The sequence below is a fragment of the Eleutherodactylus coqui genome, chromosome 5 (assembly GCF_035609145.1).
Source record: "Eleutherodactylus coqui strain aEleCoq1 chromosome 5, aEleCoq1.hap1, whole genome shotgun sequence".
NCBI classification, from domain to species: Eukaryota; Metazoa; Chordata; class Amphibia; order Anura; family Eleutherodactylidae; genus Eleutherodactylus; species Eleutherodactylus coqui.
In genome coordinates, this window is record NC_089841.1 from 159,448,357 (window position 1) to 159,474,673 (window position 26,317).

A 26,317-nucleotide genomic window follows, 5' to 3' on the forward strand; every position below is an offset into this window, starting at 1 on the left:
GTCTGGGATCAGCACTGGGCGACATGTATTATTTCTCATGCTACAAATTATGACAGTTATCCGAGATACTGGATTGGAGCGCTCACAGGAAGCAAAATGGATTTCATGAGACTTTCACAGGGTCACTGTACACCTTTGGTGGCTACTTTTGCGACACCTCCGGCTTCAAACCAATCTTTGGTGTTAGTATGCGCTGCTGCCATGGGGGAGATGTGTAGAAGTGCTGGCACCTGAGTCCCCTTTATGCCCACGTTTGCGGCTCCTGACAATTTTGTGATGGAGGTGGCACGGGATTGGAATGATGATTGTATGTCAATTTATCAGCAATTCTCATCAGCATTGTGGGCTATCGCCCACACTTTCAAAGAGGGTTGCTGCCTGGCCCTGCCAACCTTTTGCAGTGTGTGTCTCCGGTTCCTCCTCATCGCAGACGCACGTATAAATCGACATGAGGGTGGTGTGGCTATGAAGCAAGCGTGTGGCATGAGGCCAACTGAACGCTGCGCAGGGAAATTTTTGAGTGCGCTGTGGACGCAGGGTCGTGCGGAGGGTTGAACAGCAATGCCAGCATGTAACCCAGGAGAAAAGTCAGCGGTGTCACTTGCAGGCAGTGATTGTCCTTGGTTGCAGCTAGTGTGGTGCTTAGCTAAGATGTGCCAGTGCATGTGCCTTGCTAATGAGGGTCTGTCCCAAGTAAATTGTTAGGGGGGTGACCGCCAGGCTCTTGCCCCCATTTTGGCTTAATAGTGGGACCTGGGAGCCTCAGATGCAGCCATGCATGCTGCCCCTGCCATTCCCTATCCGTTTCTGTGGTGTTTTCATGAGTTTTCGATGTTTTCCGGTGTTTCACAAATTATCCCCTATGCGGAGCATCGGTCCCATACAAAAATGCTCGAGTCCCTCATTGACTTCAATGGGGTTCGTTACTCGAAACGAGCTCTCGAGCATTACAAAAAGTTCGACTCGAGTACCGAGCACCCGAGCATTTTGGTGCTCGCTCATCTCTAGTTTTGAGCGATCATTTTGCATTAGCTACTAATGGGCTAATCAGTCCATTAGTAGCTAACAAGCTTCATTTGCATGTATTTAGAAAACAGCGGGTGGTCTGTTCTCTAAATACACCACTATTGTTCTCCAGCAGGACAGCTGCTGAAAGAATGTTGTCAGCGCTTCCCGCGAAGAACTAAGCTTATGGTCTGTTTTACCAGGGACAACAGATTTTAAACTGAGCTGAACAAAGCGATAGACGAAAAGTGCACGGTAAGTGTACGATGGGCACACATTCACAAGCAACGATTAACACTCAAAAGATGGCTTTTGAGCAAAAATCGTTGTGTGTAAAAGGGCCTTTAGTATCCAGTTTACCTGAGCACTTAATACTTTGTTGGGCCATCATGTGCCTATACTCATACATTGTAATGTACAGCATTGTACTGTATATTGGGAGGCTGACATCTGACCTGGTCCATGATTAAGATGATTGATGTTACTTTTGTAAAGCACCAAGAACGTTATAGAATATATTAGAGCCCGCATTGTCAGTAACGATATATAGCAATATGCCACTTCCATTAAATTGCTATAAAAAGGCAGAGGTGCAATCTGTAATGAGCAGAATCTCTCACATCTCATAAAAGTATCTGCTGACAATTCCCTCAATATAATCATCCTACATGCCACCATTTTCAAATGCAGTAGTAAATAAATTGTAAACGACAAACAAGCAAATTTACATTTATTAATATTGCTAACAATAACAATACTTTTATGCATGCATGCATCAGTTTGGCTCTTTTCATGCATTTAGACTAGATAATCACTATGATGGCTTGAAAACAAATTAATCGTAACGATTATTGTTGTATGTAAATGGGTCATTAGTTTTACCAATGTGACAGGCCTATTTAAGCATAATAGTTTACCTGTAAGGCTATGTTAACATCTGTGTTGGAGGCTCCATTTGGAGCCTCCGGCGTTGATCCAGCACGAAATGCTAGACAGAATGCCGGAGGGCTTGACGGAAACCCTATAGCCCCCATTACTGTAATGGGGTCCATTGGGTGCCGTAAGTGTTCATCATGTCGAGAATCTGACACTTCAGCTTTCCCATGACAGAGTCAAAAAGCAGAAAAATATAGCACTAGTGTGGATCTAGCCTAATGCCTAGAAATATAGAGATCATGCAGATAATATAGCCCAGTGTTTTTTACAGATCGACATTGAAAATTTGTGAATTTTAGCAGAAACAATTATTTTTACTTTGGTCTTTCCTTTTTTAAATAGTATCAAATATTTGTATCTGCAGATGGTTTTTATTATGAAATTGTACTATGTAAATTATTTTAACATTATTTATCGATCTTTGCACTATTTGTTTTGTTTTATGAAAAATCCAGATTCACAGTATAGTAGTAATAACAACTACAGCAATTTGCTATGCCTAAGGCCTCATGTCCATGGCACGCACGGATTCCGTGCAGGGAATCCCGCACGGAATCCAGCACTGCTCATGGCCAGTGAACCCTGCTTACTTGCATTCCCGGCAGCGGCGTCCGCAGAGATCCCTCCTCTTCCGGGTTTGCTGTACTGCGCATGGTCCTCACGGCTCGCCATCAGACATACGCACTATAGTTTCGTTGTTTTTAAAGAAATCTTCTGCTTTCCCGCGAATCCACGACACATTCGCAGTGTCAGCTGCAGGTGTGCTGTGGATTGGACGGCTTCCATTGACTTCAATGAAAGCCGTCAGTGCGGCATCCGCACAAAAGTGGAGCATGCTGCAATTTGTTTTCCAGACCAACAGTTTTCCACAGTGTTCAGTGACAAGGGGACTCCCCGCTGGGAGTAAAGAAGGTCCTGCCACAGCTGTGACAGCTGTGGCAGCTGTGGCAGAGGATTGCAATGTTCTGCCATTGCTTTAAATGGGGCTCCCACTACTGCTGGCGGCCCCATTGAAAGCAATGGGCTGCCAGCAACCCCTGCAGTGATTTTCAGAAGAAAGGCTTTAAATATAAGCCCTACCCTGAAAATTATCCCTAGCATGTGTAAAAAATAAAAAAATATATACTTACCTCTCCGCTGCTGCCGGGGCTCAGGCACGTCTAGCCGCTTGTCTCCCTGCACTGCTCTGAAGCTCTTATAGCAGGCGGGGATTTAAAATCCCCGCCTGCTGAAAGGGCTGTATGTGATTGGCTGAGTGCTCAGCCAATCACAGGCAGCGCTCAGCCATTCAATGAATAATAGCTGAGCGCTGCGTGTGATTGGCTGAGTGGCTGGTCACAGTGTGGAAAAATGCCACATGAGGAGCATATTATGTTTCTAAAAAAGAATGCCAAGGATCCCCCAAATGCACCAAAAGGTCAGAAAAATTCCACAAACAAAAAAGTATCATTTGTAATGCATTTTATATTTCACTATAGATTTTCAGCAAATATCATGCCAAAAAACGCAAATAGCCATTATGTTCTACCACCACTCCAGAATTTTACAATAGTAGGGGGCTATGATGTCGCCACACTGACTTTCCAGAGAGTTAAGGCTTAAACACATGACCGTGATTTTGTCACACGCAAAACATGATGAAACAGAACCATTGATTTCAAAAGTTTTTTTTTTTTTTGACTAGCATGATTCTTGCGTGATATTACTATGTGCAAAAAAGATAGAACAGGACCTATCTTTCTGCTTTTTTTACCACACATAATAGCACAAAAAAAAAAGAATTTTCCTTTGTCCATGTGCAAATACGCCCCATAGCGGCAAGCGTATATGTGCCCGTCTGTTTAAGCCCTCGTGCTGATGTAATTGCCTGATTGGTCAAGACTACTGAATATGAATACAGATCACATGATCAAATTACAATCCAATAAATGCTCTTCAACGTATAAAACTTATTGTAGTACAGCTTTAATTTTCTAAAATGCCACACATTAAAGTGAAGCTCTATCTATGGATAACATGTACTCTATAGTTAGCAAATCTAGCATAGTTGTAATATTATATTTATAGTTCACTCCTGACACTGGTTTTAAAAACTGCACAGAAAGCTGCATCAAAATAGCAAAAGTAAAAGTAGCCTAGGGCCAGAGTCACACAAGCCTAAGCGCATTTGCACCACGTTTTTTATGCATCGGGTGCTATGTGTTTGCGCAAGCAACTGCATTTTTTGATGTACTTTCTGTCTGCAGTTGCAAAAACGGACAGCACACAGATGTGAAAGATGTCCATGTGAATAAGCCCTAAATGAAGGTAGCGCTTTATGTAAAGAGAAAGTCCTGTTAAGTCCTTTATGTAAAGAGGTAGTCCTGGCTAATCTCAGAGACTTCCGTTGCTGGAGATCTGACACAACATACTAAGTAAAGTACCATTGAAAACTTCAGCACCTGTAAAAGAAAGACCGTTATCAGTTCAGAGTTACAAATTGGCACGTCACCTATAGAGACTTATATCATTACACATTTGCAGTTTCAGCATCATGTGATAAATAGAAATGGGTCAGGGGAAAACTATGTAAATATATGTATCTTTCCCAGAGGTGATAGGGGAAAATGGCCCCATGAGTCTAGCTATAACAGGTAGACTTCAGCAACGGATTCGTATTAAGCTCAATGCAACTGTCGCAGCAGGGAGCGACTTTCGTCCCAAGATATTTCATCTGAGTACTGACTTGTACTTAAGGGAAAAAGGACAGACTTACTCCAGTTAATTCTAATCTCAGAGAGTTCTCCAAAATCCTTCACCAGATGAAGCAAAGAAGGGAAAGACCAGCATCTGCTAGATAAAGTAGGGTATCATTGGCATTCAAAAAGACTTTTTCAGTGAGTGAACCTCTACTCATACCCCTTATGGCTTCAGTTTGATGAATAGCCACCACCAAAGGCTCAATGTCTATTGCAAATAGTAACAAGGAAATTGGACACTCCTGTCTTGTACCTCCTCCCAAGGAGAAGGGTTCTGAGATATCCAAATTGGTTCTAACTCAGGCCACAGGAAAGTCATACAAGAGACGGACCCATTTTCTGAAGTAAGGTATTGTTACAGTTGGTAGGGGCCAGATGACCAGAGGGGATTCCCAACAATCAGCAAACTCCCGTATCCCTACCAACTTGCCCCCCTGGGCTATGCCCCAGGGCATCAACTGGGCGGCGGCCCCTGCTCTGACCTAGTGACAGGGACCCCAAGAGTGAGTGACAGGAGATAGATGGTCAAACTAGCCAGGTCAAAACCTACCGAGAGCAAACAACAGAGGGTAACACAGAGAGTAATTAGGGAAAACCGAGTCAAACCAGGGAGGCCTGTGTGCAGTACAAAAGGAGCAAGACAGGAGCGGAGTCAAAGGCATAAATGGGTCAAAAACACAGAGCAAACGAGAACACTAAATGCGTGTGCTAGCAGAGCTAAATCTAACCAAACATTGGCAACCTCTGTTAACACTCAGCAGCCTTATATGTGAAAGTCCCCGCCCAGACAGGGTGGGGAAAGGTGACACGCCTATAGGAGAGATGATAAGACCAGCTCTCCCCAGGGCTGTGTACTATACAGAGAGACACTCGGCTGGTCGGAGGGAGCGCGTCCCCAAACACGGCGGGGCACACGCCGCCGATGGGAGCGGGCAACCACAAACACGGGGGAACCTCGATCGGAGCTGCCCGCACTAACACCCGCGGCGCCAGGAGGAGCAGAGTGCGACCGCCGGTCGCCAGCGCCCCCAGCGGTAACCCTATACCTAACAGCTATATCCACTCCACATGCAGATGTCCATGGAAAATACAAATACCGAGAGGATGTCAAATTTCGAAACATTTATGTTAAGAAAAGAATGTGCAGCGGTTTCTAGCACTGGATTGGAGTTTCAGGTGTAGTAGCCGCAGGTCTGGAGAGTAGTCAGAATGGAAGCCAGGGGTTGGTATCAGAACGTCTTAGTTGCAGTACAGGTGGATGAGGCAAGTAGCGTAGTCAGAAGGGAAGCCAGGGGTCGATAGCAGGTAGAACTAGAGCTTAAGGCTTGGAGCACAATAATCACACGCTGGTGCAGTGGCAGGGTCAGGCTTTCATAATGAGCCTAATTGGGAACATATGCTGGGTCAGGACAAGGAGGCAGAAACTAGATAACTGGGATCAGGGAACAAGACTGAGAGTCATGCATGGGAACTATCCACAGGCTGGATTGGTCAGTAGTGAGAGCTACCAACTGGAGTGCAGGAGGTCACCGGTTCAATTCCTGACAGAATGCATTATAGTTATTTGGTTCTGTCCGGCGTTGTTTGGGTCTGATATATGCTGGATATAGCACTTCCATTTTTGTCATTGTTTAGACCTTAGGACAAAGCCAAATAACGGATAAAAAAAGTGCTGATGTGAACAGACCCTAAATCGCTTTTCATTTCCTCTGTTCTAAAATCCACCAGAGAATTTTTAGCCACATTCATATTTTATGGAATTGCAATCTGCAGTTTGTTTCTCAGTCTTACCCTGGCATTGATTACATATGACATCATTGCCTGATCAGTGGAGGTTGTGGCCACGTTGTAAGCATGCTGGTCCTTTCAGAACTGCAACACAGAACAGCGTAATTTTCATCAGTATACCATCCATTTTTTAAGTCTGTAATGCAAAATTTACAAATATGCTCATGTAAAAAGGGCCTACCCTGAATTTGGGCAGTGTTTTAATTCTCAGGACAGATCCAGTTTAGGAGAGGTGCTGGTTGAGGCCGTATTCACATGGATGATATTCTGGTGTGAGTTCTGCCCATGTCTGAGACGGAAAGAATTTGCATAGAAAGTAAACTAAATCATTTGAATGGGTTCATTCACATGAGCAATTTTTCACTAGGACTGTTGGCCCTATTTTCATGCTAGTCTTCATGAGAATGGGATACGTAAAGGGCAGTGTCGCACACATCGCACAGCACATGGATGGGGTATCCGTGTACTGTGCAATACAAGTTGGACCCAAAAATCTCAGATGCAACTTGCTCTCAGTTGTGTGAATGTAGTCTTAGGGTTTATTCACAGTGCTGTAGGTGCAACTGCGCCCGCTGGTACACAGCGTAGCTGCGCTTGAATGAGGGAGATTTTTTCTCCCTCACCAGCAGTTCAAACTCCAAAACGCAGAAGTCTGAAAAAAGAGTTGGGTACATAGCGGTTACCTGATCTTCCCAACACGTAGTTTCACTACATGCGGGAAAGAGAGGAAAGGTTCTATCTTTTCCCAGCCATACAAATTATGTCCAGGAAAAGAGTTGGTGAAAACAAAACCACGCTCATCTGAATCCGCCCTTATTGTAAATCTGTAGGTACCACAGATCTTTTGTTCCAGTCATTAGTTAGAATCCAGCAGTGAAATCCCCACCAATCACACATTCATTACGTATCTATTCAATATCTTTATGTCGGCTAAGCTTTGCCCTACTATACTTGAAATGCAAGTCACAAGAATTCCGCTAGATGGCAGAATATTTCTTCTGTGCACTATCAGATAGTTGTTGAGCAGCTATGATATGGACAAACTGCAAGCTTTTGTCAGTATGTACCTACAAAAGAAAAAAAAATGGTATTAGTCAAATTGAGAAAATATGACTGAAGTTGCAAGCAGTTAGTTCAATTTCCCTTCATTCAACGTCCTGTCAGTTTAAAACTTCTGCTTATATCTCCCATTAGTTCTGTATATTGTTAGCCAATGTCTAAGCTAAAAGCTAGTTTAACAACAAATGTACTAAAAAAAAACCATAGAGGAGGTGACTGGTGAAAACTCTTATTACATTAGGAAGCCTTCTGGATTTTCCAGTTAAATACACTTTTCCTGCCAGAACTTAAAGGGATTTTCTAAGAACCACCAACATTGGTGGCAGTGGGGGCACAGAGTATATAATAAAATAAAAAAATTACATACTTACTTTCCGCTGCCTCGGGCTTCTACTTTAGAAGGCCAGGTTACAGGTTTACAGGACATCACCAGGCCTTCAGGCTGGGTGACGTCACTTGCCAGATGCGTTGGCAGTGGATTGCTGAAGTGGAGATCTGCCACCACGGTGAGCATATTACTATTATATAGTTTTGTGCGTTGGGGACCCAAACCTATATAAAAGTAATAATTTGGAAAATCCCTTTAATTCCTATGGTGACTTATACCATTATTAGGTTCTTAAGGTGCATTTCCCATGTAGCTGTGCAACAGAAAGAATCCACAGCAAATCACGAATTTTCATTGCGTTACCTGGGCGCGAGCGGAGAATCATAGCGATTCTCTGCTCATGGCCAGCAAATCGCAGCATTCTGCGAATTGACGCGATTCTTCGCGGTGAGCCTGTCAGATAGGCTCACTGCGGAGATCTGTCAGCTGGCTCCTGCTCCCCGGCGGCGGCCTGTGGACAGGCAGCCTTACTTGAACAGGTGAAATTTGTTGCGAATACACACCAAAGATTGCCAAAATCCACCCTAAATGGATTTTGCTACAGATTTGCAAAAACAGCTACATGTAACAACACCCTTCATGTTTCTATACATGCTATGTGGTACCGAAATTGTATACAAGGATTGCGTGTAAATGTCCATGTTTGTTATATTGCACCCTATGATCTTTGTTTTGAATCTTAATTGGATTAGCTGTAATTTTTATGCTTATTGGTTGCACAGGGACGTTAGGTATGACTAGGGGCTTATGCTTTAAACGCGTAAGCGCTGTCATCTGCTGACAGGTTTTTAATAAATAGTTTAATAAAGACTTCAGGTTTAACTTTCTTGGGTGGTGGATTCTACCTACTATACAAGTTAAGATGTGTTAGTTTATTTACATACATTGAAGCGGCTGTGTGAGGGCTTGTTTTTTAGCGGGGAAACCTGTAGTTTGTACTGGTACCATTTTGGAGAATGCATAACCTTTTGATTGCTTTTTATTCAATTTTTTCAATTTGTTCAATGACCAGAAACGTTCTGCCATTGCGTAATTTTCTTTCTAATGGCGTTAAGCATTTGGGATTTATAATATGATATTTTAATAAAATTGGACCTTTATGAATACAGTGATAATGATTTTGATTTTCTTAGATGCAATGACTGAGAAAAGTTTTTTTTAACTTTTAATATTTTTTATTTTTATGCTTAATCAGTTTTTATTAAAGTTTCGCGATATTATAAAATTAACAATAGCACAAAGGTCTCACAGGACCATAAAAAATGTATAAAAATGGTAACCTTAACATTTTCATATTTATTTATGCATTTCTTATTTTGATTTTGTAATTCTCATAGACTGGTAGATGTGGAGGGGACTACCAGGGTCATCGGGTCCAACCCCCTGCTCAGTGCAGGATTCACTAAATCATCCCAAACAGATATTTGTCTAGCTTTTGCTTGAACACTTCCATTGAAGAACTCACCACCTCCCGTGGTAACCTGTTCCACTCATTAATCACCCTCACTGTCAAAAAGTATTTTCTAATATCTAATTTGTGTCTCCTCCCTTTCAGTTTCATCCCATTGCTTCTAGTCTTTCTTTGTACAAATGAGAATAGGGCTGATCCCTCTGCACTGTGACAGCCCTTCAGATATTTGTAGACAGCTATTAAGTTTTCTCTCAGCCTTCTTTTTTGCAAGCTAAACATTCCTGGATCCTTTAACCATTCTTCATAGAACATGGTTTGCAAACCGCTCACAATCTTGGTAACTCTTCCCTGAACTTGCTCCAGTTTGTCTATGTCTTTTTATGTTAATTTTTACATTATAATGTTGTAGGACAAGGAGATCTTATGAAATCAACAATTTTAACTATGGATCGGTTTTACTGTAGCTATTATAATTAGAGAGATAACTAAGCATCCATGTTAGCATCCTAAAAGGAGGTACTTTCTTAGTTCCAGATTTTAACATAACTATATTGAACTCTAAGTAAGTTTAGTATTGCTAACTTAGAAGTAGAATTTATCAGAAAGCGGATAGAGAAAGAAAGAGTGAGGAGAGAGTCGGGGAGGGAAAGGAATAAAAAAAAATTTAAAAATAAATTAATTTTCTTATAAAGAAAATAACAGACACATATCAGAGGATGGAATTGGGAGGTACCATGAGGTATCCCCACCGTCTTACAGTTAGTTTAACAAGGCCTAAAAATCAGCATGGTGTGGCCATTTGGGACATTTAAATCCCCATAAATCAGGACATTTTAATGCTATTTTACTACCACTGATGGTGGTATTTAAAGGATTAACAGCAGTTGCTAGAGTTATCTCCAATTGTGGCTATTGCGGGAGGGTGTCGGCTGTCAAAGATATCTAATATCTGCCATATATGGAGCAGGTTCGGCTCCCGAGCCCGCTTCCATATACAGCATATGCTGTGGATAGCTATAGATGCTCTAACAGCACAGGGCCTATGCAGTTAGGATGTATATAGCAGTATGTATGACGGGAAGGGTTTAAGCATCTTACAACAGGTTTTAGCATAAACTGTATTACTAAAATGATTCAAGTAACAAAATGCAACATTTTAGCCATATTATTTGTAAGTTTTTTTGCTACTCACCAAATTTAGAAAATAGGGAGAAAAAATTATTGTAGTCACCAAAAAGACGCAAAAATCTACGCATCTTATTTGTCGCACATTACTCCAACTACTTTCATTGCTTAGATTGGCTTAAAAATATTAGTTTTGGTAAATGCTTAACAAATTGGTTAAACTTATGATATTTTTTTCTACACCAGGGTCTGTGAACAGTACAAATGTAACTTTTTTTGCAAACTGAATTATATAAATGTATCTAAACCATGGCTAAACAGTAAGCCACACCCAGTTTTTTTCGTAAGTTCTATAACCTCACTTGCATGGCACTAATAGCTCTAAACTAATAATAATATAATAATAATAATATAGTAACATAGTAACATGGTATGTTAGGCTGAAAAAGACATATGTCCATCCAGTTCAGACTATTACCCCAACCCCCCATGTTGATCCAGAAGAAGGCAAAAAAAACAATGAGGTAGAAACCAATTTTCCTCATTTAAAGAGAAAAAAATCCTTCTTGACTCTAATTCCGACAATCAGAATAATCCCTGGATTAACAACCCTTCTGAAGTAATGGGTGACTGTAATATGAAATATTGTAATGCTCAAGAAAGGCATCCAGGCCACTCCTAAGCTCTTTTATCGAATTTGCCAATACCACATCCTCAGGCAGAGAATTCCATAGTCTCACTGCTCTTACAGTAAAGAACCCCCTTCTATGTTGGTGTAGAAACCTTCTTTCCTCTAGACAATGAGGATGCCGGCTTGTTATAGTCGCAGTCAAGAGTATAAATAGATTCTGGGAGAGATCCCTGTATTGACCCCTGATATATCCATACATAGTTATTAGGTAGCCCCTCAGCTGTCTCTTCTAAACTACATAACCCTAATTTTGATAACCTCTCAGGGTATTGTAGTTGGCCCATTCAATTTCTTATTTTAGTTGCCCGCTTTTGAACCTGCTCAATCTCTGATTTGTCCTTCTTGAGTACCGGTACACAAAATTGTGCACAATATTCCATGTGTGGTCTGACCAGTGACTTGTACATTTTGTTGTAAATTTGAGCTGTAAAAGCTATAAAATCTTGGATAGATCACGTTGTTCAGGATAAATGCTTAACTTAAAACAGGGTCTAGATTAACATTAGATAAAATTTACTGATTCCATTGGGATAGGCCAACAGTCAATGACTATGGGGGGCCTCTCAACTGTCCCCTGACATATGTCAGAGGAAAGAGGGATTGGATATGTTAGAGCCATAGTTCCCATGGGAGATAAGCTACTTCCACTCATAGTTGGAAAAAGTCATTATGGCAGTCTGGGAATGGATAGAGAATAAAAGAGAATGTAATCACTTGCAATAACTGGAGGTGCACTGTAGTCACTATCACTTGGTACAGATGACCATTATATAGTGACTGCATTATTTGGAGATTAGGTAGAACTGAGACACTGTATCTAAGCTTGCCATTTTTTAGGGGGTGGGGAGAGACAAAACATTTGTGTCTTGAGGCTTATTCACTGATCTTTTAAGACTCTAGAAACACCTCTAGCTATTAGTGCAGCATCTAAGGGTCCATTAACCCCTTGAGTGGCACGCCCGGAAAAGTTCCGTGACGAGCTCCACTGCTCATAGCAACATAGCCCGGAAGATTTCCGGGCTATGTATCACTATGGGAGCTGCAGAGCACAATGCCACAAGCTGTGACAGTGTGCTCTGCCTGCACAGTCCCACAGAGAACAAAGCAAGGGCTTTGAAAAACCAGCAGAAGATATTGCCGACATGTCGGCAATGTCCTGCTTTGTTTACAGGTTGCCATAGAGACCATCGGCTTGTCAGAAGCAAGTCGATGGTCTCTGTGGCAGGGAGAGCTGGTTGTTAGCTGTCAGAGGACAGCTAGGTACTAGCTCTTACAGCAGAGATCAGAGAAAACCTCCGATCTCTGCTGTGTTAACCCCTTACATGCTGCAGTCTATGTGACTGCAGCATGTAAAGGGTTGTCACTGCAGCATGTAAAGGGCTGTCACCATCGGACCCCCGGAATGTGATCAGGGGTCCTGATGGGTCCCTGTGGAAGTCCCCTAAAGGGACAAAAAAAAATAAAAAATTTTTTAAAAATTTAAAAAAAAAAAATTATTAAAAAAATAAAAAAAACACTCGTCTCCCTTTACTTTGTAAAAAATCAAAAATACAATCACACATGTGGTATCCATGTGTGTCGTAATGACCCAGAGAAGGAAGTTAATACATTATTTAACCCCTTAATGACATGGCCCCTTTTTTCCCCATTTCTTTTTTTCCTCCCCCCTGTTTAAAAAATCACAACTTGTCCCGCAAAAAACAAGCCCTTATATGGCCGTGTCAATGGAAAAATGAAAAAGTTATGGCTCTTGAGACGCAACTGCAAAACTAGTTGAAATTCAATGATTAGACCATTTTAAAAAACCTGCCCTGGTGGGCACGACAGGGTGGTAGGAAACCTGCCACTCAAGGGGTTAAGAGACCCAGAAATGCAGCTGAATGCAATAGATGAGCTACGATCATGAAGAGAGGTTGCATGGAAGGCCAAGCTACTCAGTCAGGCTCCATTCCAGGCTCCCCCTTAATCAAGTGGTCACTCAGGTAACACCTGCAGTGACCATTCTTTTCTCACCAGCTTTGCATGTCTCACCAGTCATCACTGGCAGAGGCAGAGCATCTTTATGCTTAGAATGCAAGTCCCCGCCAGATTCAGTCTCTGTTGCCAAGAAGTGGACATGCTAAATTACAGCTGAGCTCACCGCTGTAACAGAGGTTTCTTCGGCTCCCACTACTCATTACCAGTGACTGAATGGCCGTTCGCTCATTTGTTGGTATGTGTAGATGGAGCCATAATGTTCACATAAACAGCTATAAGTCCAAATTCCAAGAAAATAAACCATGTTATGTCCTTGAAACATAGCATATATGGAACTGTGGAAAAATTGTCGGCATGTGTGAAAAAAAAGCTGCAAAGTAAGAATGCCTTCAAAAATAGATGTGTTAATGCTTTCATTTTGTCAATTAAAGAAATGCAAAGTGAGTGAACAAAAGATAAATGTAAATCAAATCAATATTTGGTGCAACTTCTCTTTGCCTTCAAAACACCATCAATTCTAGGTATTCAAAGTCAGGGATTTTGTAGGATTATAGCCAGGTGTATGAGTAACCAATTATACCAAACATGATAGTGATCATCATTTTCATAAATACATTAAAATACATCTATTAACTGAAACAGAGACAGCTGTATAGGAGGCTTTAAACTGGATGAGGAACAGCCAAACTCTGCTACAAAAGTAAGGTTGTGGAAGACAGTTTCATATCACAGGTCATACCATGGCAAGATTAAGCACAACAACAATACACAAGGCAGTTATACTGCAACAGTAAGGCCATTCCCAGGTAAAAGATTTCAAAGCAGACTACGGTTTTAGGTTGTGGTGTTCAAGCTCTTTAGAAGAAAAACAAAGAAGCTGGCAACATTGGGAACCATAGACACAGTTGTCAGCCAAGGAAACTTAGTGCTACAAATGAAAGACACATCATGCTTACTTGCCTTCAAAATTAGAGGATGTCCAGCAATGTCATCAGCTTAGGACTAACAGAAATCAGTGGGCCCCAAGTACACCCATCTACTGTTTGGAGAAGTCTGGCCAGAAGTGGTTTTCATGGAAAAATGCAGCTAAAAAGCCATACCTTCAACATAGAAACAAGGCCACGTGACTCAATTATGCACAAAAACACAGGAACTGGGGTGCAGAAAAATGGCAGCAGGTGCTAATGAGTCTAAATTTTAAATATTTGACAATAATGCGTGTCTGCAGGTAAGAGTGAAGCTTGGTGGAGGTTTCTTTCAAGTTTGGAGATGCATTTCAGCAAATAGAGAAGGGGATTTGGTCAGGATTAATGGTGTTCTCAATGTTGATAAATACATGCAGATACGTATCCATCATGCATTACCAACAGGGAGGCATCTGATTGCCTTAAAAACATTTCTGCAGCAGGACAACAACCCCAAACATACAGCCAATGTCTTTAAGAACTATTTTTAGTGTGAAGAAGAACAAGGAGTCCTGGAAGTGATGATATGGCCGCCACAGAGCCCTGATCTCAATGTCATCGAGTCTGTCTTCGATTACACAAAGAGACAGAAGGATTTGAGCAAGCCTACATCCACAGAATATCTGTAGTTAGTTTTCCAAACTCTTGGAGTGTCTGGTCTACTCTCACCTAATAAGCTATCTCTCGGATAACTTTCTTCTCTACCCCTTATGGTCTGCTTTTCAAACTCTATATGGTGCAGAAACTGTATTTATTAAAGTGTCAATTGATCTCTTTAAGGGTAAATAAAATGGGGTCTACTCTTTGCTGATCCCTCTGAATCTCTGTGGCATTTGAAACATATATTACCACTCCTCCTCATTATGTTCCACTCTATAGGCCTTCAGGACACTGCATTTTTCTGGTTTTCCTCCTACTTCTCTAACCAGTTGTTCAGCATATCATTTGCTGACCTCACTTCTTTTCCTCTTCCACTTGCTATTGAGGTTCCTCAGAATTCCATCCTAGGTCCCATCCTCTTGTCTATCTACTGAGCAAACTATCAGCAGATTTGGCTTTCAGTATTATCTCTATGCTGATGACACCAAATTATATACTTCTTCTAAAGGCATCTCACCATCACTACTATAAAATGCCTTGAAAACATCTCCAGAATCTACCCTTTTCTTACTGGGGTTACATCAAAACCTGTTGCTCTCAACTATTCCCGGCTTGACTACTGAAACTCGCTAATGATCTGTCTTCTCCTCTCTAAACACTTCCCTCTTTAATCAATCCTGAATGTAGCAGCCAGGCTTATCTTTTTGTCCATGCACTACACCAATGCCTCTGCCATGTGCCAGTCACTGCACTGGTTGCCTAAATACATTGTAAACTCATCACTGTCATCCATAAAGCTGTCCACAGTGCTGCACAGCTCTATCCAGGCTTGAAATGGCACATAGGGGAACAGGTGAATAGCCCAGTGGACCCTGAGCCATAGTGGGCCCTCAGTCCTCCAGCCATCGAATGACCTGTGCACAGGATCTGCCCATCTTAGGTAAATGGGAGTCTACCAATCCTTACTTACTACATTCCCAGTCCAACACTACCTATATCTCCTCCCTTTCTCATGTCTGTCTACCAATCTACCCATGATCTCCACTCTGGAAATAACCTTAGACTAAGTTTTCATTTAATATGAACATCCTACTCCTGACTCCAAGATTTTTCTCGAATTGTATCAGTTCTTTAAAATACCCTACATCGCACAATCAATTTAATTACCAACACCCAAGTTTTAAGTTTGCCCTAAAAACACATCTTTTTAGGGAGGCCTATCATACTGCCTAATCGAAATCTTTCTATTTACACTGCTTCTACACACCTTCATCCCACTGTATTCCCTACACCCATACACCCTAATGCACTTTATATCTGTATACACACAGATACTGACTGGTGACTGGCTCATATAGCCTTAGGGCTGCTTCACTCAAGTGTATGTCGGATGCGTTTTCACGGCCGGACGATATACGCTACCCATCTGATGCATTGGTTTCTAATCCATTAGTTCAGATGGGCGTATTCCCGATGTGTAAAAACGTCCGGCCGGCTAAGATAGCACATACGGTGCGCATTCCGGAAGACATTTTTATGCCAGCCAGAAAAGATAGCTCTGGAACTTTCTTCAGCTGGAATATGGCAGCTGCTGCTATAGACTCCTATGGGAGGGAGCCTATGACAGCTCCTGGAGAAGGGAGGTGGGAGGGAGTTTAGCAGCATGACTGCTAAACTCCCTCCCCCTTCTCTGTCTCTCTCCGCCCCTTGCTGGCTGTCTGCAATGGGAGGGGCCGGGACGGAAGCTAGTGTGCTAAAGTCCCACCCCCACTCCCCCTTGCCGGCAGATCCTATAGGCTGGAGCGGAGAGGGACTAGCTCTGCTAAGCTCCCACCCCCTCCCCTAGTCATAAGTCATCAAAGGGCGAAGTGGGGGGCGGGAAGGGGGTATCTCGAGGCAGACGGTATTCTGAGACTGCAGCGTGTATGCGTACATAATGGCCGTCTGAACGGGTGTTAAAATGGGAGTTGCAGCCGTGACTTGGTCACGGCTGTCTGTTCACGTAATTTTTGGCCCTGCTATGTCCGTGACACGGCCAGCCGAAAATCTTTACGCCCGTGTGAATGAAGCCTCATGTATACTACGCAATTTATATAACAGGTGGCAGGATCATTGCACAAACCAAGCACTTTTGTTTGACCCCTATTTCCCTATAGTCTTACTAGCAGGACCCTCACTACTATTGTTCAAATTGTCTATTGATTTAATACTGCATGCTATGTTTTTTTCTCCCTGACTTGTAAAGTGCTGCAGAATACTTTGGTGCTATATAAAGTTATTATTTATTTGCCTAAGTAAATCCATGTTAATCACAAACTAGCTTATTTTGTTCATTTATGAAAACCTGACAATTCGGGTTGTATGTTGAAATTACTAAGCTGTAGTGTCTATATGTACATTGTGTAGATATATAATTTTACAAGCATAAACTCATTGAAAAAGAGAGAGTATATGTTTAGTTTGCATTATGTAAATGGATATGGCATGTATATCGTTAGTAACGAACTTATGCTATTTGCTTGTCTGTTTTACACAGAAGATTGCTGCATACTCAGTAAAAATATCTTAAAGGGGTTGTGTCAAGGAGGCAATCCATGTTTATAATTTAAATTATGGCATTTAAATGTCATCAAAATACTACCGACCACCTGTCCGTCCGTGAGTGAGTTACATGCTCCGCCCCTGATCACATGATGGTGACATCATCACAGGTCCTGTACATCCATGGCTGCTGTCCAGCTGGGTGTTTGTTAGTATGCCATAGTAACTGACACCACAGAGGGTTTGTAGGGGATATAGTTCACCTGTAATCTGCACAGGGATGAAGGAGCTCTGATGACGTCACCGTCATGTGATCAAGGGCGGAAAATGTAATTCATTCACTTTGGATGAAGGACCTGTGATGGTGTGACCATCATGCGATCAGGGGTGGAGCATGTAACACACTCACTCGAGATGAAGGACCTGTGATGGCGTCACTGTCATGTGATCAGAGGTGGAGCATGTAACTAACTTACTTGGGATGAAGTACCTGTGATGGCGTCACCGTCATGTGATATGGGGCAGAGCATGACGGTGATGTCATCACAGGTCCTTCATCCCGAGTTCTGTGCTGCTTGTGATCTCTGTTGTATGGGATGAAGAATGTATGTAGCAGAGCTGTATGTGATATACATGTAGCAGTATTGTGTGTGTGTGTGGTGTGCATGTAGCAGAGCTCTTTTGGCACATTGCGCCACCCGAAACAATGGTACTATAATTTCCTAATAATTACTAGTGCAATATTCCCCACTATGACCCAGAATAGAATAGAGAGCTGCTCTCTAAGAGCAGCTCTCTATTCTGGGTCATATCACTCATGTGAATGGCTGTTCTGTAACACATTTTCCCTGCAGCGGACAAGAGAATAACCTGGGGCAATCAGCAATTTGTTCGGGCCCCAGGTTACTCTCTTGTCTGCTGCAGGGAAAGCAGCAATTTGTTGTGCGCATGTTGGCACAACACCTTTAAATTAAAAAATATATACTCAGGAAATCTAGAGAAAGTAGTATCATCTTCTAGGGTTCATTACATTATTTATAGTATACCAATAGATTTTTTACTATCAGTCATAGAAAACATCTAAGACTGTGTTCTGATCACAGTTGTGTATTATATTCATTCTTGTGCATATTCCAGGCAAATATGCCTCAGTGTAATCTACTACAGAATATTGTAGTAGATTAATGTGGTACACATTTGCATAAATGCACTGTACTCTATATGCACTCAACTCTATATGCTTCCTTACATGTCCTGTACATGCAGCTCGGCTGAAATATTTGCAATAATTGTCTTCTGTAGCACATTGTCCCAAAATGTATAAGACAGCGATGATACGATAATACTTTATAGCAAACAATTCTTTCTATATCATACCTATATCTATTACAGAGTGTCATTTTGTAAGCATCCTATATATACTTGCGAGTGCATACAGGGTTAATAGCGTGACAGACCCTTAGTCAGAGAACCTTAAAATTGAAGCTTGGTCAGATGGTCATGTATAGTGCTTTTATGTTTCGCTCTTTCCTCTTAGTGAGTGCACATACAGACAATGCATGCATGATTTTGCTCATTTTCCCCATATGCTTTTTAAATATCATTACATATATCATTTATGAGTTTCACAAGGAACACAAACATGAAATACGCCCACCAGAATGATCCCTTAGGGAGTGCAACACAGGGTAGTCCTGTTATGTCTCCTCTTTGTATTTCCTTATGGGATAATACTTTAAATTGCTGAGAGTCTAGGGTGGTCTGATTATAAGCAGATGTATGCCATGGATGGTAGTGCAGGATTTCTTTTCATACTGGCAGAACATATTTAAATCTTTTGCTTCTGGCATGCCATTAAATTTGAAAAATGACTGAAACTTGTATATTGTCTAATAAAAAAAGAGTTAACCTTAACAAAAAGAAAAATATACTTCCATAGAAAAATAATGTATGCCATTCCTGTTAGTAGTTCATGGAAGGCCTCAGTTACACAGGGTAGATTGCCATGGTTTAATGTGTAATGTATGTATGGGCATTTGTTTACATTACAGTAATAAGAAAATGTACTTACCCTTTCACAGAAAGTTTATTTAGCAAATAATTATAATGGAATATTCCCTGAAAAAGGTGTTAAATATGGTCGTCTGATTTTAGATTAAGTGTTGTAGTCTTTGCCATTACGGGATTGTGGATTGTATGGGATCTTGCTCCTGTAATGTGCAGCTACAAAAAAAACATAGCATAAAAAAAAAAAATCCCCACGCTACGAATAAACCAACCCTATGCACATACAGGTCTACGGCTGATCCTTCTGGATTCCGGAGCGTGGGGATTTTTTCCTTTACAAGTTGTGTTCGTTCCAGCCCATAGTGGACTGCATTCCCCAAGATGACTCTCCAGGGAGCTTGATTTGGATCCAGAGGTTGATGATAAAGGAGATCCATCCAGAAAAGTCCACTGAGCACCAGGTGAGTGTATACATATTCATTCACCATTTTGCAATTTTTTTCCGAATGAGGCACTGATCAATATATTTGTTTATCTGCTCCATGAGGGGTTAAGGAGGTATGACAGAATTAAGCCTATTTGATAATACCTTTGCAAGGATTTTGATGTCTGCTACAATAGGGTGGAACAAATCACATAACATGGGATCTTTCCCTGGCTTCAGGGAACAACTACATATATTGGCCTCATATAGGGAAGGTAGAAAACTACCAATTCTTTTGCATCTGAGAAGACCTCTTTCAATTGGGGGGTCAGTATTTTTTATAGAATTCACCTGAAAGTCCATCGGGACCCAGGGTTTTTCCATTCTGGAGAGTAAAGATGACCTCCTAGATATAAAAAACATCTGGCAACATCCACCTTTACTTGTATTTTCTTTCAGAATTCTTTTAATTATGGTTTTAATCATTTTTAATGTATAAAATGCCGTCCAACAGGCCATGAGGCCTCTGGGAGACCTTCAAATGTTGGCATTTTTTGCAGTTTTCCACTTAAGTGGAATTTCCAATTTAGTGAGAATTAGCCCTACATACAAAAAGTACTGATTCAAAGCCAGTAGAACACACAAACATATTAAGTCAGGAGTCTAGAAAGACGACTTCCCGAATCCAAGATGGCTACCGCAACTGCTGCGCATGTGCAGCTGTCAAGACAAACCAGGAGCCCGGAACAGCCCCAAATGTCGTAAGTACAATTCTTACAATGCAAACAACTGGAAACAAAGAACAAGTTCAACAGGACACTATTAGATATCATAAAAAAGGGGAGTAAAAACCCTGAACAACAGCACATACCTAAAAGTTAAGAGAACTAGTAGAAAGCCACTTGCCCCACACTGCAGGTAGGACAAAATAAAGAACCTGGTGTGGGGGGAGGAGCTAGAGTCCTTTTGATGCTGAAAAAGTTTAACTCTTTAGCCTCATATGTATGTGCTGCTGTGAGGACTTTCAGGAAATATAGAATGAATTGTTATGAAATGTGTTTCTCATCATGTTACTTGTATTAATCGTTTTATTACATTTTTACAAAAGGTATAAGATCAATGAGTTCAAAATAGAAAACAAAATGGCAGAAACAAAAATTGCATACACTGTATATAATACTATATCATACAAAAGGATAAATACTAAGACTCATCCTGGAAACAGAGAACAGGCTTAACAAGTATGCTAGGTTACAACTAAATGATGACAAAGGCTAAAACTACAGTGGGGGAAGTAGGAAAAAGAGGCATAATACAGAAATTCTCTTGTGAAAAGTAAGTTGCTAATATATTACCCTTATTTTAGTATATAAAATTATGCAAATATAGGATATTTTGGTTAGGGTTAGAATTGGTTCAATCAGAGCTGAATATCAAACCTGATCAGTTCTCCATTAAAATTACAAAAATCCTTCCAGGTAACCATTTAGTAAAGCTAGCCATCCATATTGGCCCCAGTAGTAATAGTGACCCTCATAGCAGCTCCAGTTGTAATACGACCCCTCTGTTGGCCTCAGGCATGGCAGCATCTCTACTGGCATTCCACTCACCCAGCCTGCAGCTCCAGTCCATTGGCAGTGGCTGCTGAGTCTGTGATTGCTTTCCTCTCACCTCAGCGTCTGCGCTACGCACAGGACGGCGCATGTGGACACAGATCGGACCACTGCTGCAGGTGGGGTGAGTGGAATGTCTGTTTGCTTAGTGGCAGGTTGCATTCGGCCTATGGACCTTGTATTTGACATTTGTGTTGTAAGGGGAACAATTGTTTTGTTCTGTGTTGAGTGTCCAAGTCTTCTACAATAAACATCAGCAATTTGCAGACAGTTCTCCTATGTCTGTGCTGGAGTCTAGACTGTTGTATAAATTGGAAGAAAGAGACTTAGTAGGAGATAAAAACTAGCATACTGTCTCACCATACATACCACAGCATCTCCTTGTTTTACCAAAGTAATAACAATATGTATGAAAAAGAGTAGCCCACAATTTGTATTTTTAACAACATGTTCCCTCAATATCAAAGTTAATTTATTAAGGCCGGTTTCACATTTGCGTTGGAATCTCCGGTTGGGGATTCCGTCACACATCTGGCCCAAAATACAGGATGAAAAAGTGCTGGGCAGCTGAATGGAAAGTGAATGGACTCCATTAGTCCATAGGGTCCGTTCGGCGCTGTTCGGTTCCATTATAAGACGGAGCCATTCGGCCAGGGAATTCCCTTTCCTTCCTCCCAAACGGAGCAGGAAAAGGGAACCCCTGATGCAGATGTGGAACCACCATTATACACTACATTTTAAGCTTTGGTTTATTCAAATTGATATTTATGTGCATGTGTGTAATAGAAAATGTCATTTTTCTATTTTCAATTTACATATTTTCTCGAAATACTTATCTATATTCAGTGAAAATGTTTACTTTTTCATACTGCAGGGCTAATTTTGCCCATTGCTTGTCTTTTTTAAAATTTCTTTTGCTTTTGCGTTTTTCCATGTTTTTGCCAATAATGTCTCGATGCAAGAAAATCTTCATTGTCTCAAAACCAGCGAACACCAGAGGCCAAAAAGATGCGCTTACAAAAGAAAATAAAGTAGCCCCTAAAGGGAAGCCTGTTTTTTGGCAAAAGCAATTCGACATGCATCCCAGAGAGCAACTGAATCCTTTTCACACAGGGAGGACAGGCTATCTTTAGATAGATTTAGACATGTCACTCTTAAAGCCTTGAATTCATACAACAGACAGGTTCATTTAATGACTGATAGAGGAAGACATGCCTCCCACCATGTTGGAGAGTCTTCAGAGTGGAGGGACCAACATCTGATTGCTGATAGAGAAAGGTACACCTCTCAATACTCGTAAGAATCTTATACAGAGAGGCAAAATCATCTCTCTAGTGGTAAAAGTACACAATGTTATTCTGAGGAAAACAGAACTACCACTGGGACAATCTGTCTGCATCCAACACGCCCAATCGCCACTAATTTTACTAAGAAATATAATTGCACCCACCTGCCTGCAAGGTAATAGCCTGCAAAACAACCTCAGAAACAGCTGTTTTTATTGGTTGCAGCACCAAAGAAAATGTCTTGATACCAAGAATACTGATTATCCCTACAGATATTCTCATGCAGTTTAAATGACTGCAATTCCAAGTAAAGCTTTCTTTTACAAAGACTAATAAGAACACACAGGCAGAAATGTTGAGGATGGCAGGCTTAGATTTGCGCACTCCTTGTTTTTTGCACGGTCAACTTTATGTGGCGTAATCAGGGTGACCTCTGAAATTAACCCTTTTCTTTTCACCCCAGAATGGAAAACAAAAAATGTGGTATATAAAGAAACTCTACAACACGAGCAAAACTGTAAGCACAGCTACCTTCCCTTTAATTAAATTTTAATGTTGACTGAGCCACAGGCACAGCTAGCACTTGCTGTAACGAAGATATGAAGAAAAAAAGATTGACATGCTGCGGCCGGGGAATCCGCGCCACAGCGCCGGCTTCTGATGGCTTTGCCAGGACGGATTGGCTGTCCTTTGTGGACGAGATTTTTTTCGAATCTCGTCCAAATGGCTGGCTGATCCCGGGATTAGTGGCTGCAGGTGGATTTGCTGCAGCGAAATTCTGGATGGAATTTCTGCAGCAAATCCGCCTTGTGTGAACCCAGACTAAAGGGATAACAAACTTCCTAAATGCTGTTTTGAAAAATTTGAGGTTGCGCTGTTTTTAAATGGGGTGCCTAATTTATTTATTTTTATGCATTTTTATAGTACATACACTGTGATCTATAGAGATTGTCATCACTTACACCAATACCTGTCTCCATGGGAACTCACAAACTAAATTACAAACTAATCTATCAGTGTGTTTTTTAGCCTGGGACAAAACTAGAGTACTCAGGGGAAATCCACATAAACTCCATGCATATATTGAACTTGAATACAGGACCCAAGCACTGCAAGACAATAGTGGGGATTTCTATGTATAGGGCCCTGTATACCACTGCAGAACTGAATCAGGGCTCAGTCACACGGGCGCCAATGCGCCCGTGTTTCTGGAAGATAAGGCCACTGCACTGCCGGTGTGGACGACTCTCCGCACCGGTCGGCAGATAGAACACATGGTCCGCAACAGAGCCGGTCATGCAGAGAGATGTCCGCACCCGGTGCGGCCGTCTTGTTGTGTCTGAGCCCTCAGTATCTAAAAATAAGATTTGGAAAATTGAAAAATTGCTGCCAAACAATGATCCTCCTAATATTCTAAAAAATAAATGTACATTTAAAAAAATGATACCAAAAGTACACGTTTGGTAACTGTTAATTAACTAATTTTTGTGTTATGACTATCTGTCTTAAAAGCACAGAATTTCAAATTTTGAAAATGTCAAATTTTATTAAATTTTCTTTAAGGTCTATATTTAAATACATAGTGTATAGAGATGAGCGAACGTGTTCTTCCGAGCTTGATATTCGTGCGAATATTAGGGTGTTCGGTATGTTCGTTATCCGTAACGAACACCATGCGGTGTCCGGGTTACTTTAACTTTCTTCCCTGAGACGTTAGCGCTTTTTTTTGGCCAATATAAAGACAGGGAAGGCATTACAACTTCCACCTGCAACGTTTAAGCCCTATACCACCCCCCTGCTGTGAGTGGCTGGGGAGATAAGGTGTCCGCCTGATATAAAAGTCTGCCCCTCCCGCGGTTCGCTATGGATGCATTCTATATGCGCTCAATGGGGCCAGCGGCAGCAGCGCTGACCCCATTGAGAACATATAGAAGACAAATCCTTCTTCTCTGGCACAGCTGTAACAGCTGTAGCAGAGAAGAACGATGTTTGCCCATTGAATTCAATGGAGCGGCAATACAGCATGTTCCACTGAATGCAATGGGCTGCCGGCGATCGCAGGATGAATGGTCGGAAAGGGGTTAAATATATAACCCCTTTCCTGCAATTCATCCAGAAATGTGTTACACTAAAAATATATACCGGCGTATAAGGCGACGGGGCGTATAAGACGACCCCCCAACTGTCACCTTATACGCCGGTAATACAGTGGAGCAAAGAATAAAAATCATTACTTACGTTTTTAGATGATCTGCGGCGCTCCTGCAGGCTGTCACTCCCTCCTAATCCACGGCAGACAAGCTTTCTCTATGAAAGGCTTTAAATCCCTGCCTCCAGAAAGACACGTGCCTTCAGCCAATCACAGCCAATGACAATGATGTCATTGAATGGCTGTGATTGGCTGTGTTTCTGGAGGCGGGGATTTCAAGGCATCTAAAAACGTAAGTAATGATTTTTATTCTTTGCTCCACTGTATTACCGGCGTATAAGGTGACAGTTGGGGGGTCGTCTTATACGCCCGGTCGCCTTATACGCCGGTATATATTTTTAGTGTAACACATTTCTGGATGAATTGCAGGAAAGGGGTTATATATTTAACCCCTTTCCGACCATTCATCCTGCGATCGCGGGCAGCCCATTGCATTCAGTGGAACCTGCTGTATTGCCGCTCCATTGAATTCAATGGGCAAACATCGTTCTTCTCTGCTACAGCTGTTACAGCTGTGGCAGAGGAGAACGATCTTTATGCTGACAGTGGGGGGGGGGGCACTCTTGCCGCTATTGTGGCTTAATAGTGGGACCTGTGAACTTGAGATGCAGCCCACCATGTAGCCCCTCGCCTGCCCTATCCGTCACTGTGTCATTCCCATCACTTTCTTGAATTGCCCAGATTTTCACACATGAAAACCTTAGCGAGCATCGGCGAAATACAAAAATGCTCTGGTCGCCCATTGACTTCAATGGGGTTCGTTGTTCGAAACGAACCCTCGAGCATCGCGGGAAGTTCGTTCCGAATAACGAACACCCGAACATTTTGGTGTTCGCTCATCTCTAATAGTGTATCATCCAAAATTTACGTCCAAAGTACAATGTATCATGAAAAATTATCTCGGATTCACTTGGATAAAGGAAAAGCATTAAAAAGCTATTCCTGTATAAAGTGATACATGCTAGATTTGAAGAAATGGGGCTACAGTCCAAAATACTGTAGGTTGTGGCCTAAAGGCACTAAAGTGATACTTCCTTTTTATAAAGTGATGGCATATTGCGAGGATATGCCATCACTTTACATTCATTGGGACCTGAACTCTGTAACCTCCACAATCCTGAAAAAAAGGGCATACAGTGCTAGTTTTGTGCTGCATTTCCTTTCATGCCCCAAATTTTCACTGCAAAGCGGTGTTGCCAGACATCATTCTCTTTCACTTGGGTGGGGACCACTGCCAGCATCGGACTAGCACATCGTGTGGCCCTCATCTCCTAAAGAAAGAAACATGCTGCTTTCAGCTTCTATCTATGCTAGCACATAATTCCCTACCCAGCAGCTGGTATTATTGTACCTTGTCACCACCAGGAAGCTAGGGGTTTGACAGGGCTTGTATGGAGGAACGCCCCTGTCACACCCCTAGCTGCTGATTGGCTGAATTCCTAGAATACTGCCCCTTTTCCTAAAAATCAAGCGGCTTTTTACCTATATAAACAGGAGTCATTAAATATACACAGCTCTGGGTGGCAGGAGATGGAAGGGGGATGGCTGCTCTGG

At 41.8% G+C, this 26,317-nt stretch overlaps 1 long non-coding RNA gene across 2 annotated transcripts; it reads right to left on the bottom strand.

The window, feature by feature from the left end:
* Positions 1-1,779: 1,779 nt before the first annotated feature.
* On the bottom strand, positions 1,780-21,339 carry LOC136627965 (uncharacterized). Of its 2 annotated transcripts, none has more exons than XR_010792833.1 (5): positions 21,266-21,339; positions 14,079-14,218; positions 6,649-6,756; positions 6,471-6,551; positions 1,780-4,382 (listed from the first exon to the last, which is right to left on the bottom strand). It is a non-coding gene; the product is annotated as an uncharacterized lncRNA (long non-coding RNA). The 2 variants fall into 2 exon arrangements; XR_010792834.1 differs by lacking the exon at positions 21,266-21,339 and adding an exon at positions 20,527-20,561.
* Between the last annotated feature and the right edge of the window lie 4,978 nt (positions 21,340-26,317).